Source organism: Felis catus, chromosome D1 (genome assembly GCF_018350175.1).
Source record: "Felis catus isolate Fca126 chromosome D1, F.catus_Fca126_mat1.0, whole genome shotgun sequence".
NCBI classification, from domain to species: domain Eukaryota; kingdom Metazoa; phylum Chordata; class Mammalia; order Carnivora; family Felidae; genus Felis; species Felis catus.
Genome location: NC_058377.1, coordinates 32,196,117 through 32,208,566, shown reverse-complemented (window position 1 = coordinate 32,208,566; position 12,450 = coordinate 32,196,117). Strand labels below are relative to the sequence as shown.

Here is a 12,450-nt window from a genome sequence, read left to right as displayed (position 1 = left end):
TCTTCAGCTGGTTTTGGGCTTTATTTGCTCTTCTTTCTCCAGCTCCTTTAGGTGTAAGGTTACATTGTGTATTTGAGACCGTTCTTCCTTCTTTAAGAAGGCCTGGATTGCTATATACTTGCTCTTATGACTGCCTTTCTTGCATTCCAGAGGTTTGGGGCTGTCATGCTTTCATTTTCATTGGCTTCCATGTACTTTTATATTTCCTCTTTATTTTCTTGGTTAACCCGTTCATTCTATAGTAGGATGTTCTTTAATCTCCAGGTATCCATGGTCTTTCCAAATTTGTTCGTGTGGTTTCACAGATTTCTTGTCCAGTCCCCTGCAGGTGTTTTCACTTTCTCTCTCTTTCTCTCCAGCTACGTTCAGGGGAGTGCTTTTCTTGCACCATCCCCGTGGGCTGCACTCTCCCCCTTTCCTTTTCTCCGTCCTCTCTCTCCACAAACAGCTCCCTCCCCTCCCCGGCTTTTCTCTCCAGCAGTTCACCTATCCACACCACATACCTGCCATGTTCTGTGGCTCAAGTGATGCAGATTATTGTCTTAATGTTCAAATCTCTTTGCTAGCTGTTCAGAATGATTTGGTGCTGATCTAACTGCATTTCCAGGATGAGACAAGCTCAGGGTCTACATCTAGAGACCACGCTTATAGCGTTCAAACTCAATTTTTGGCTTACCTGAGGGTGGATGTGGCATCATCCCATTGTTCTAATAAGTATTTCTCCCACTTACTGGTGAGGATGAGTGTTCCTTGTTTTTAATATGCTTCCTGATCCTTCATATTTTTATCAGCTCTTTATTGGTTGTCTCCCAGAAGGAATACTTAGGGATGAATCAGGAGATGTGACCTTCCACTCAGACTGAGAAGTAACAAGACAGTTCATAAATCTTGTGTAGGGGAGTACTCTGGATGCAGGATTAGAAATTGCTGTCCAGCTTCCCTGTCTCTCCTTTTACACCACCCAAGTTACATTAACACGTCTCACACATCATCGCATCTTCCAAAATAGACATTTTCTTTATTTCAGCATCTTGTTTTTAGTGCCCATTCAGTGAATCAACTCCTTGAAATTTAACCACCCATCATAGCTCTTATCTGATACCAAGAGATTGGTCTTCAAGGGGGCATAGTTGGACACAACAGGGTCCACAAGTGGGGCCATAGCCTCATTGACTACCATGCCCTGGGACTTAGATGTGTATGATTGATAGAAAGTGTCCTTGACAGTCAGCTGAAGGGTTCCAGGCATAAAGGTGATTCCTGAAAATGGCAAACGAGAAGGCTTCAATCATATCTTTAAAGTAGATACCATTACTGTAACCATCCTGGCAGGCACATGAGATCTCTTTCAGTACTAGCCTTCTAGGCTATCACCTCTCCATTGGGCCAGCACCCAAATAGCAGCTTTGGTGGAAATGGACTCTGAGCCCTCTGAGCATTGTTGCCATTACCTTTTCCTCTCAAGCGGTCAATAATTCACATGGGTAGGTGTCAGATTAATTGCTATTTGAAAGACAGCCTGATTTTGAAACTGTGTGATGCAAGGGGGTTGTGGAAACTTCCTCTATGTTGGTGCCTCTTGTGTGAAAATAGCCATTGCTGTGGATTCCTGGATTTGCACTGGACACAAACATTCCTTCCTCTTTTCTTCTGGCTGTTCGATAGTGTTTCTTCCATCCATTTATCACATATTTGGGGACTATTATGTGACTGACACATGCAGGGTACATCTGTCTGCCGCAGGCTGCTCTATGATTATGTCAAGCAGAGGCTTCCCTTGATTTCACAAGCTTGGAGAATTAGAATATTTCTGGGAGCAACTGATGATGACAATGTCTGTCTTATACTAAAGCTTCCATACCCTATTACAGACCTATTGGTTTTGGAAAGCATCTGGTGTACCAGTGTGGGCCTTGGCCACACCTCCCCCCTTTGTCTTTTGTGTCTCAGATGGAAATATCTTAAGGACAATAATAAAAAGTCCCTGTTCAAAACTGATGGTTGCCAGAGCACAAGAAACAACGAGTGTTGGCAAGGGTGTAGAGAAAGAAGAACCCTCTTGCACTGTTGGTGGAAATGCAAACTGCTGCAGCCATTCTTGAAAACAGCATGGAGGGTCCTCAAAAAGTTAAAATAGGAGCACCTGGGTGGCTCATTCAGTTAAGCATTCAACTCTTGATTTCAGCTAAGGTCTTTATCTCATGGTTCATGAGATTGAGCCCTGCCTCAGGTTCCACGCTGACAGCATTGATCCTGCTTGGGATTCTCTCTCTCGCCCCTCTCTCTCTGCCCCTGCCCCCAATCACATACACACACTCATTGTCAAATGAACATTCTTAAAAAGTTAACAATAGAACTGCCCTACAATTCAGCAATTGCAGTACTAGGTATTCACCCAAAGAATACAAAAATACCAATTCAAAAGGATGCATGCACCCCGATGTTTAAAGCAGCATTGCTTCAACAGCCAAAGTATGGATGGAGCCCAAATGTCCATTGAACAATGAATGGATAATGAAGAATCGGTGTATATGTACATAATGGAGTATTACTCAGACTACAGAAAGAATGAAATCTTGCCATTTGCAAAGACATGGATGGAAGTAGTTTATGAACTAGTTCAGAAGTGAAATAAGTAAAATAAGTCAGTCAGAGAAAGACAAACATGATTTCACTCACATGTGGAATATAAGAAACAAAACAGATGAACATAAGGGAAGGTAAGGAAAAATAAGATAAAAACAGCGAGGGAGGCAAACCCTGAGAGACTTCTAACTATAGAGAACAAACTGAGTATTGGTGGATGGGAAGTGGTTGGGGGGATGGGCTAAATGGCTGATGGGCATTAAGGAGCCCACTTGTGATGACCGCTGGCTGTTATGTGTAAGTGATGAATCACTAAATTCTACTCCTGCAATCAGTACTACACTACATGTTAACTAAGTTGGATTTAAATAAAATCTTAGAAGGAGGGGCGCCTGGGTGTCTCAGTCGGTTGAGCGTCCAACTTTGGCTCAGGTCACGAACTCGCAGTCTGTGAGTTCAAGCCCCGCGTCAGGCTCTGTATTGACAGCTCAGAGCCTGAAGCCTTCTTGGGATTCTGTGTCTCCCTCTCTCTGCCTCTCTCTCTCTGCCCCTCCTCCGCTCATGCTGCTGTCTCCCTCTCTCTCTCTCTCTATCAAAATAAATAAACATTAAAGGAATTTTAAATAAAATCTTGGAAGGAAAAAACTCAACTTTGGCAAAGATGTAGAGAAATCAGAACTTTCAAACACTGCTTGTGGAAATGTGAAATGGTACGGCTACTCTGGAAAACAGTTTGGCAATTTCTTAATAAGTTAAAAATGGAGTTGCCATATGGCACAGCAATTTCATTCCAAGGTATAAACCCAAGAGAATTGAAGACATGTATTCCCACAAAAACTTCTACATAAATGTTCATAGGAGCACTGTTCACAATTCCTGAAATGTGGAAACAACCCAGTTGTTCATCAACTGGTGACCAGATACATCAAAGGTGGTAAAACCGTACAAGGGGATATTGTCTAGTCATCAAAAGCCATGCAGTACTGTCACATGTGTAGATGAACTTCAAGAACATTGTGCTAAGTGAGAGAAGCAAAAGTCCATGTCTTGTATAATTCCATTTATATGAAACCTCCAGAACAGGCAGAACCAAGAGACATAAGTAGATTTAGTGGTTGCCAGGGAATTGGCGTGGGAGGAATTGGGATATGGGCTTTCTTCTCAGAATGATAATAATATTTTAGACTTAGTGGTAATAGTTGTGCAACATCAGGACTATAATAAAAGCCACTGGACTGTCCATTTTAAAATGGTCAGAATGACGGCTTTTAAGTGTTGTCAATTTCACCTTTTTTTAACATTTTTTTAATTTTTTAGTATGCTTTAAATATGAAATTTATTGTCAAATTGTTTTCCATACAACACCCAGCGCTCATCCCAACAGGTGCCCTCCTCAATGCCCACCACCCTCTTTCCCCTCCCTCCCACCCCCCATTGACCCTCAGTTTTTTCTCAGTTTTTAAGAGTCTCTTATGGTTTGGCTCCTCCTTCTCTAATATTTTTTTAAAAAAATAAAAAATTGAAAGCTTCAAAAAATAAAAATAAAAATAACCAAAAAGGAACATTTCAAACATAAAGAACAAGAAAAACATGTCCCTGGTTTCCATAAGATTAAAGTCATACAGTCTTGCAGATACTAAGACATGAGATAAAGTCTGTAACTTTCTGGAATGTCATGGCCATGATGATTTATGATGCATTGTGTGAAAAAAACATATGTAATCCTGCACTGACTGTTCCTTCCTCAGAGAAGTCTCTTCTTTGTGAAGATTTTGTATCCTGGGTGGCTATCTTAACTTGGGCTTAAATGAAAGTCTTCTCCCTTCTCTCTAAAATTAAAAAAAAAAAAAAACAACTTTTATTCACTTTGAATCAACATAGTTGTTTTGTAGTGTTGTTCAACTCTCCTATTACCTTGTTGATCTTTTGTGTAGTTGTTCTCTCCATGATTCAAAGTGGGATATTGAAATCTCATACTGGGAAGTATACTTTTGAATAAAAAAGGAAAGTTTAGAGTAATGACGCTGCTTTCCTTGGTGACCCTTTCCCAAAGTATAGTCCTAAACTATTTTTAAGCAGAAGCAATACAATGAAAACAAAGGTATAGTCCCCCAGAGTGGCTTCTTTGCAGTGGGAATATGCATGTTGTGCTACCTCCTTGCAGCATCCTTTCCTGATTTTCTAGCTGAAGGGAGTTTCTTTTCCTTCTGAACTCCTTGTCAATTTACCGAGGACCTTCCTGATTGCATTAAATTGCTCTTTCCTCGATCTCATCTCCCCTAGGAGTGTTTCAGCCCCTCTGAGGGTAGAACTTTGTCTCAGTCATCTTTAGCTCCAGCTTCTTGCTCAGTGATTTTCATTCTATGGACTTTTGATAACATTTCAGAATACACGTTCAGAAGAAACGTATCATTGCTATTTGCCCAAAGAGTGGTTTTAAACATGTATTATTTCACATGTGGTTTAGAGTATGGACTGTGGAGCTGGGGTCAAGATGGCAGCATGGGAGGGGCCTGAACTCACCTCCTCCCATGAACACAAGAATTCAACAGCTGCTTATGGAACAATTCCCTCTGAAAAGGATCTGAAAGATAGCTTAACAGTGTCTGTAAAATAACGGATAAAAGGATAACATATATGGAAACAGGAGAGGCAGACACAGTCTCACAAGAAACCCCACTCCAGGTGTGGTGACCCACAGTCAGGAGGAGCTCATAATACAGAAGTTGTCCCAGAGGACTGAGGGGATTGTGAGCTACCTCAGGCACCCCAACTCTTGGGAACTACATGGCAAAGATGAGCCTCCAAGCATAGGGCCTTCAAAAAATAGGACTTACTTCCTGAAGTACTCAAGGGCTTCTGTTGAGCCGTGGTGTGGCTCACTCCTGTCTTGTCTTCTTTGTGCCTCCCACACCTGGCATTCTCAAGGATACCTGCTCTTTGAATGTTCTTCAGGGTTTTTTGTTTTTTAACTACAAGCCTATTCTCAGGCAAAAGCAATAGGCTGAGCCATTTGTGGGAACTTATAATGGCAAACACTTCATGGGAAATCTCCAGGGAACATGTGCTTTGAGTTTCCTAGGAACCTCCTAATTCCACAAAATATTTATATTTTGGAGCCTCTCAGAGGCTAAAATTTCCTTGAGGTGATAAATGGCCTACAAGGTAGTTAAGCACTCTCTATGGATAATTTGTGTTTCATTTTCACAATAACACATAAGTCTGACTCTATTACTGTGCCCATTTCACAAATAAGGAAACTGAGGCTCAGAGAGGGATGATATTACAAAAGTGGCAGTTCGTGGAGCTGAGATGAAACCTTAGGCCTGTTTATAGACCCCCACACTATGGGAAGAATTCAGGCATCAGATGGACATCCTTTTACCATCTCTCCATTCTGTGAATGACTGAGACTGGAATCCCATAGGAGCCTCTGTCCCAGGGGCCCCTCTCCCATGTCTTACCCAATCGCACCCAGGCCAGGCAGCTCCAGTAGGTTTCTGGTGCTGGGGGCAGGAATATCATCAGTTGGTCCCCATGGCTGAGGGCCCATGTACCAGAGAGGATGCTAGCCACTTTCTGGGAGAGATTAATCATTCTTCCAGAGCTCCATTTGTCTTCTTCTCCTTTGGCGTCATTGATTATCTCATCTAATCTCTGCAACAACACTAAGAAACAGGTACCATTAGCATCTCCATTTGACTGATAACAAAACTAAGGTTTTAGCTAAGCAGTTTCCTCAAGGACATTTGGTTTTAGTGACAAGGCCAAGATTTAAACACAAACCTGTTTGGCTGCCAAGCCTGTGTTTTTAGTCACTTGCTAGAATACCTCTCCTGTGAATTTGTACTTTCTAGGGCCAGGCATGGATGGGGTTTGAATCTCATGATCTTTGGTTATGAAACAGACACCTTACCAGGGGGTCTTTGCCAACATTTCAAAGTTGAAAAACTTTTTTGGTTTTACCTTTTCAAGTTGGGACCTTTGGTTTAGCACATCCTTTATCAAATTAAAGTGTGGAGAATTGTTTTGCCTTGGGTCTTGGAGTCAGAAAATTTGAAGGTCCAAGTAGCAGTTTTTCTCCTTGGTCCTCATCAGGCACACCAGGTCACAGAGAAGATTTGAAACCAGCTCCACATTTGTCTCGGGGAACCACCTAGGCAAGTTGGAGAAAAGGCAGTGTGTCGGTACGTGTCTCAGAGAGATCATCTTTGAGGTCCTAGTGCTGCGAACGAATCCATAAGGTCAACAATTTCTTTATGAATACAAACAAGAGTCAGACTGCTGGAGAGAAAGAAAATGAACACAAATATCTACCAACTTCAACAACAGACTCTCTTAAGGGACTTGAGATATTGGGAGGATGGGGGAGCTGTTGTCTCTGTCTCCTCTGAGAACTGCTTACCTTTTGCAATTTCGATGCCAGCTCTGGGGCAGGAGGAACTTTCCCAGACTTGGAACAAACCAAGTACTGGATCACTTTCATTGGCTCCTAGGCCTAAAAGACAATCTCCTTTGCCTGTGGAAGGTGGGGCTTGGGGGCCGTGAGGCAAAATGAAACAATGAATATATCTTGACTTTTAATAGTATGTCAAGAGAAATAGGCCACAGACTATAGTGCCAGGTGTGGTAGACTTTAAGATAACAGACACAGAAGTTGAGTAAGATTTTATCACAAAGTCTTGCACTGATGAAAGAGATTGCTCATCAGTCACAAGAGCACTGAGCCCTGAACACTGAACCCACAAAAATGTCAGGATTTCTTTTAAAAACTGTCACATTGAAAGTCCTCTAGATATTGTCCCATAAGACTGTCTCATAACAAAGTTTGTAGCATTTAGATCTGGAGAGGAGACCTTGTGATACTCAGCAGAAGAGGGAAAGGTAGACCTTCGAGTCTCGAGTTAGCAAAATCTAAGAAGGTTATTTAAAAGGAGGTATTGATAATATACATTTCAAAGCAGTCCCAGTATTTAACAAAATATCGAACATGTATCCTTTGTTGGAATTTTAACTTCATTTTTCTAACTGTGTGATGTGTAAATTTATCTGTTTCAGGTGTTTGGCCTTCTTCTTCCCAATTCCCATCCACGTTTGCAAACATAGAAAAGAGTAAACAATGACTGCTTTGGGTTATTGATAGATTTATTCAAGTTCTAGAAACTCAGGATTAGTGATTTTCATTTGATGATACTGGCATATCATCAATGTACTCAACATTAGAACAAAAATACTTGTAACAAATCATGAGAGTTCAAATGCTGTTATTAGCTTCCTACTGTCTACAATACGAACAAATTCTTTAGAGTAAGGTCTGGTTAGATATAGGTTCGGTTGCTTCAACAAACACATCCAGTAACTCATTCCTTCCTTCCTGAATAGTCTGAGCATATGCAGTCCATAGCTGGCTTAGCAGCTCCACCCTCTCAGGGACTCAGGTTCCTTCTGTGAAGGTGCTCCACCACCTCTAGGGTAGAACTGAGAGGACTCAGCATCATGTCCACATCCAGGAAGTGGGAAGTGAAGGTGGGAAAGGGGAGGACATGCCTCTAGCTTCAGAGAATAACCAGAAAGTTTTCCATATCACTTCTGTTCACATTTCATTGGTCTGAACTTAGTCGCCTGGCTGTACATAGCTTTGTGAGAGGCTGGGAAATGTGGTCTTTCCTTTTGAGTGGTTATGTGTTCAGCCAGAAATAGGGCATTCCATTTCTATGAGAGAACTGAGGGCATGACTATTGAGTGACCACTAACAGTTTCTGTCAGGGTCTACCCGTTTGATTAAACAACTGTCCGCAAATACACACAGAGCATCATCCCCACGCATAGAACATTGTCATATTCAAGAAATATAACCCCCAGGTCTCATAGAATGACTACATCTGGGTCAAAATTTAGTATCTCTTGTTACTCCTTGGTTCTCTCCATTCAGTAGGGATAGAATTCCTATCTGACAAACTACAAACTAAAGCATGAGTTATGTCTAGTCTCCAGACCAACCAATATCTATCCCTGGAGTAGGGTATTGCTATAAAAACTCCAATACTGGAAAGAGAAGAGTGAATAATGAGGTAACATAGGTCCCTAGCAATGATCCAACTCCCCTAGGCATGAATTATGACAGAACCCTGTCCTGGCACTCTTTGGGGCCTCAGTCCATTCAGTAGGTCCTGATTCTGCTGTCTGGGAGGCGTTGCTTCCTCTGCTGTCATCTTTAGCTTTTGTCTTTCCCTCTGGAACATTCTTTCATGTTCATCATCCTCTGTGGACAAATCTGAGGTGGATGTTTGGAAGAATATACCCTTCTTGAGGACAGGATGGCTTTTGCAGCCCACTTCCTGCTGCGCAGAAAGGGGATCATGAGGATTGTATTAGAGGTCAAACTAGTCTATGCCTTATTGACAATGGCGTTACAAGAAAGGATATGCTCTCTCCTCCCCATTTTCCTAGGCTATGGTTTCTTTTGCAAGCAAATTCCCTCAAACATTTAGGCTTCTGGTCTACTTTTATGTCTGTCAAATTCCATATGTAAATAGTCATCCTGAAATACTTTGTTCAGGCATAGTTTTGGGGCCTGAAAACTCTGGTCTTCTGTGTAGCTTGTTCTGGGATTTACCAAGTCTCCCTACTAAATCAATGACAGCTATTTTGCACTTAGCCAATTTACCTTGAGTCAGCCATATTGGGGAGGTGACGGAGAAAGGCTTGGGTGTCCTGTCCTGCTTAGGCTACCTATTGAAAGCCACTTGTAATTCCTTCAGTTTGGGGTGCAGAAGTTTTTGCCTCTCTCAGGCTTTGGAGGCACTAGTCACTCTCGTTGCCGCCAAATTGGATTGTCATCTACAGGCAGAAAGAGCTTCCTTAGAAGAGCTGTATACCCTTGAATCAGTGCTGGCAGACTGGCTGACCCTAGCCTGAGATCTGTTTGTGGCAAGTTCCTGGTGAAAGTGGCAAAATGCATCCCACAGACACCACGTTCCAAATATTACGATTAATTTCTTCTTGAGTTTCAGGTTCTGATGGCATGTGATCCGCCATGAGAATGATCATAGACAACAGCTTAGTGTTTTGTCACAACATAAAAACTGTCACCAGACTTGCCACCAGACTGTAATACCTGTGCCTTCCCACCTACTGCCTGCCCACCAAACCTATGCCACTTATGTTGGGTTCTAAACTATCAGCCACTCCCTTCTTGTATCAAATTCTGTAATAGTTTGGATATAGAGCGGGTTGCTCTAACAGGGGTATAAATAACCGTGGCTTCGACAAAATATGTATTTCTCTTTCATGTAACAGTCTAGGTATATGTTCAAACCCACAATGGTTACCCTATAGTGTCAGATACCCAGGATTCTGTATGGTTGCTCTGTGGTTCCTTACTGACAAGGTCAAAGATGACTCAGCACAGCAGATCTGTTTGCAGCGAGCAGGCAAGGAAAATGGGGAGGGGAGAGCATATCCTTTCTTTTAACACCATTGCCCATAGCACACCTCACTTCCATTTGCATTCTGTTGACCATAACTTAACACTTCCTGGTAATGTAAAGGCTTAGTCTACAAAGCCATGTACCCAACTAAATATCAGGAATTCTCTCAATATGAGAGAAGGTGGGAATGGATGTTAGGTGGCAACAAGCAGTACTGTTGACAAGTCAATAATCTTGACTCCACTCTTCACTTCCCAGCCTCTCCTCAACATATGGTCATCTGGGTTCTGGCCTTCACCTCCCAGTTGTATCCTTCCCACCAAGGTCATCCTGTCGTAGCTCAATGCAAGTTGTCTCTTGCCCTTCTCGATCCCACTGTAGCAACTGACCCATTAGACCTCTCCCTCTCTCCCAACCCCAAAAGCTAATCATCAAGACCTCTCACTTGTATGTCTGGAAACAATTGCCTCATCTTCCCACTACTTCCAGTCTTGCGCAACTAACATAGGCCAGGCCACCACCATCTCATGCGCAGCCTTAAAATTGGCCTGTTTACTTTTCCTGCCACCCACTTCCCTTTCACGTCAACCCATTCTCCATCTCCAATCAGAATGATCTTTTAACAATGAAAGCTCAGCAATCAGTCAGTGAATGATTGAAATTCTTCAATGGCTTCTCAGTACTTTCCGGAAAAAGCACAAAGTTCTTTACTGGTTTGCAAGGCCCTGCAGAAACAGGCTTTGGTTACTTCTCCAGCTTCATCTCTTAAAAGAAGCCTGTATTCTCTCCTCACCTTTTTGCTCCAGGTATACTGAAGTACCACGTATGTATCTATTTCCCAGGTCCTCTTGTATCTCTGGTGGCTGTTACTCTGTTTCAGGCATTATCCAAAGTCATTTTCACACATTGGAATTTTGTTCATTTATCTCTTTATTTTGGTCTTTATTTGCTTACTTATTTATTATTTTTGATGAATAAAAATTTTATGTATTTGAGACTTACAATGTGATAGGTTGATATATGCATACACTGTGAAGTGATAACCACAATGAAACTAGTTAACATATCCATCACCACCCATAGCTACTTTGTTTTTGTGGTGTGGTTAGAATGCTTGAGATCTGCTCTCTTAGTCAATTTCAAGTATACGATATGGTATTGTTTTTTGTTTGTTTGTTTGTTTTTTAAATTTTTTTCAGCGTTTATTTATTTTGGGGACAGAGAGAGACAGAGCATGAACGGGGGAGGGGCAGAGAGAGAGGGAGACACAGAATCGGAAACAGGCTCCAGGCTCCGAGCCATCAGCCCGGAGCCCGACGCGGGGCTGGAACCCACGGACCGCGAGATCGTGACCTGGCTGAAGTCGGTCGCTCAACCGACTGCGCCACCCAGGCTCCCCATGATATGGTATTGTTAACTGTAGTCACCTACTGTACGTTAGGTCGCTAGAACTTGTGCATCTTACAATGGAAAGTTTGTACGTTTTGATCAGTATCTCCCCCTTTTGCCCATCCTCCAGCCTCTGGTAACTACGCTTCAACTCTCTGTCTCTACAAGTTTAACTTTTCTTTAGACGAAGAGTTCACATGTGCATGAGATTATACAATATCTGTCTGTTTGTGTCTGACTAATTTCACTTAGAATCATGTCCTCTGGGTTCACCCACGTTGTCAGAAATGGTAGAACTTCCTTCTTTCTTCTGGCCAGATACTATTCCACTGAATGCACAGGCCATTTTTCTTTATTTTGATGGGCACTTAAAGTTGTTTCCATATCTTGGCTACTGAATAATATTGCAATGAACATGGGAGTAGAGATGTCTCATTGAGACAGTGATCTACACCCAGAAGTGGGATTGCTGGATCATTTGGTATTTCTATTTTTAACTTTTTGAGAACCTCCAAACTGTTTTCCACAATGGCTGTACCAATTTACATTCCTGGAGATAGTGCTGAAGGGTTCACTTTTCCTCCACATCCTTGCCCACAGTTGTTATCTTTTGACTTTTGGAGAATAGCCATCCTAACAAACAGGTGTGAGGTAATAGCTCATTGTGGTTTTGGTTTGCATTTCCCTGACAATTAGCGATGTTGAGCATCTTTTCTTATACCGGTTAGCCTTTTGTATGTCTTCTTTGGAAAAAGTCTATTTGGGTCCTTGCCCACTTTTTCACCCTGTTATATGGTTTCTTTGCTGTTGACTTTGGGAAAATTGTAAGAGGAAACTTTATTTAAAATGGAAGTGTTGAATTACTCTATTGTATACCTGAAACGAATGCAACACTGTATGCTAATGAACTGGAAAGAAAATAAAACCTTAAAGAAAATGGAGTCAGGGGGCCAGAAGGGGGAAGCTCACAGGCTCTACCACGTGTCATTTCCTGCAGACCCACTGGAAGGAGACATATCTTGTAAGCTGACACTACTTCAGCTAC

At 42.1% G+C, this 12,450-nt stretch overlaps 1 protein-coding gene and 1 long non-coding RNA gene across 3 annotated transcripts in view; one reads left to right on the top strand and one right to left on the bottom strand.

Moving 5' to 3' along the window:
* LOC123380411 (transport and Golgi organization protein 1 homolog) overlaps positions 1–12,450 on the top strand; it is a 207,520-nt gene that overhangs the window by 174,251 nt on the left and 20,819 nt on the right. The window lies entirely within an intron of this gene.
* LOC123380424 lies at positions 4,068–11,210 on the bottom strand. The gene is made up of 3 exons (XR_006586167.1): positions 6,553–11,210; positions 4,501–6,254; positions 4,068–4,415 (listed from the first exon to the last, which is right to left on the bottom strand). It is a non-coding gene; the product is annotated as an uncharacterized LOC123380424 (long non-coding RNA).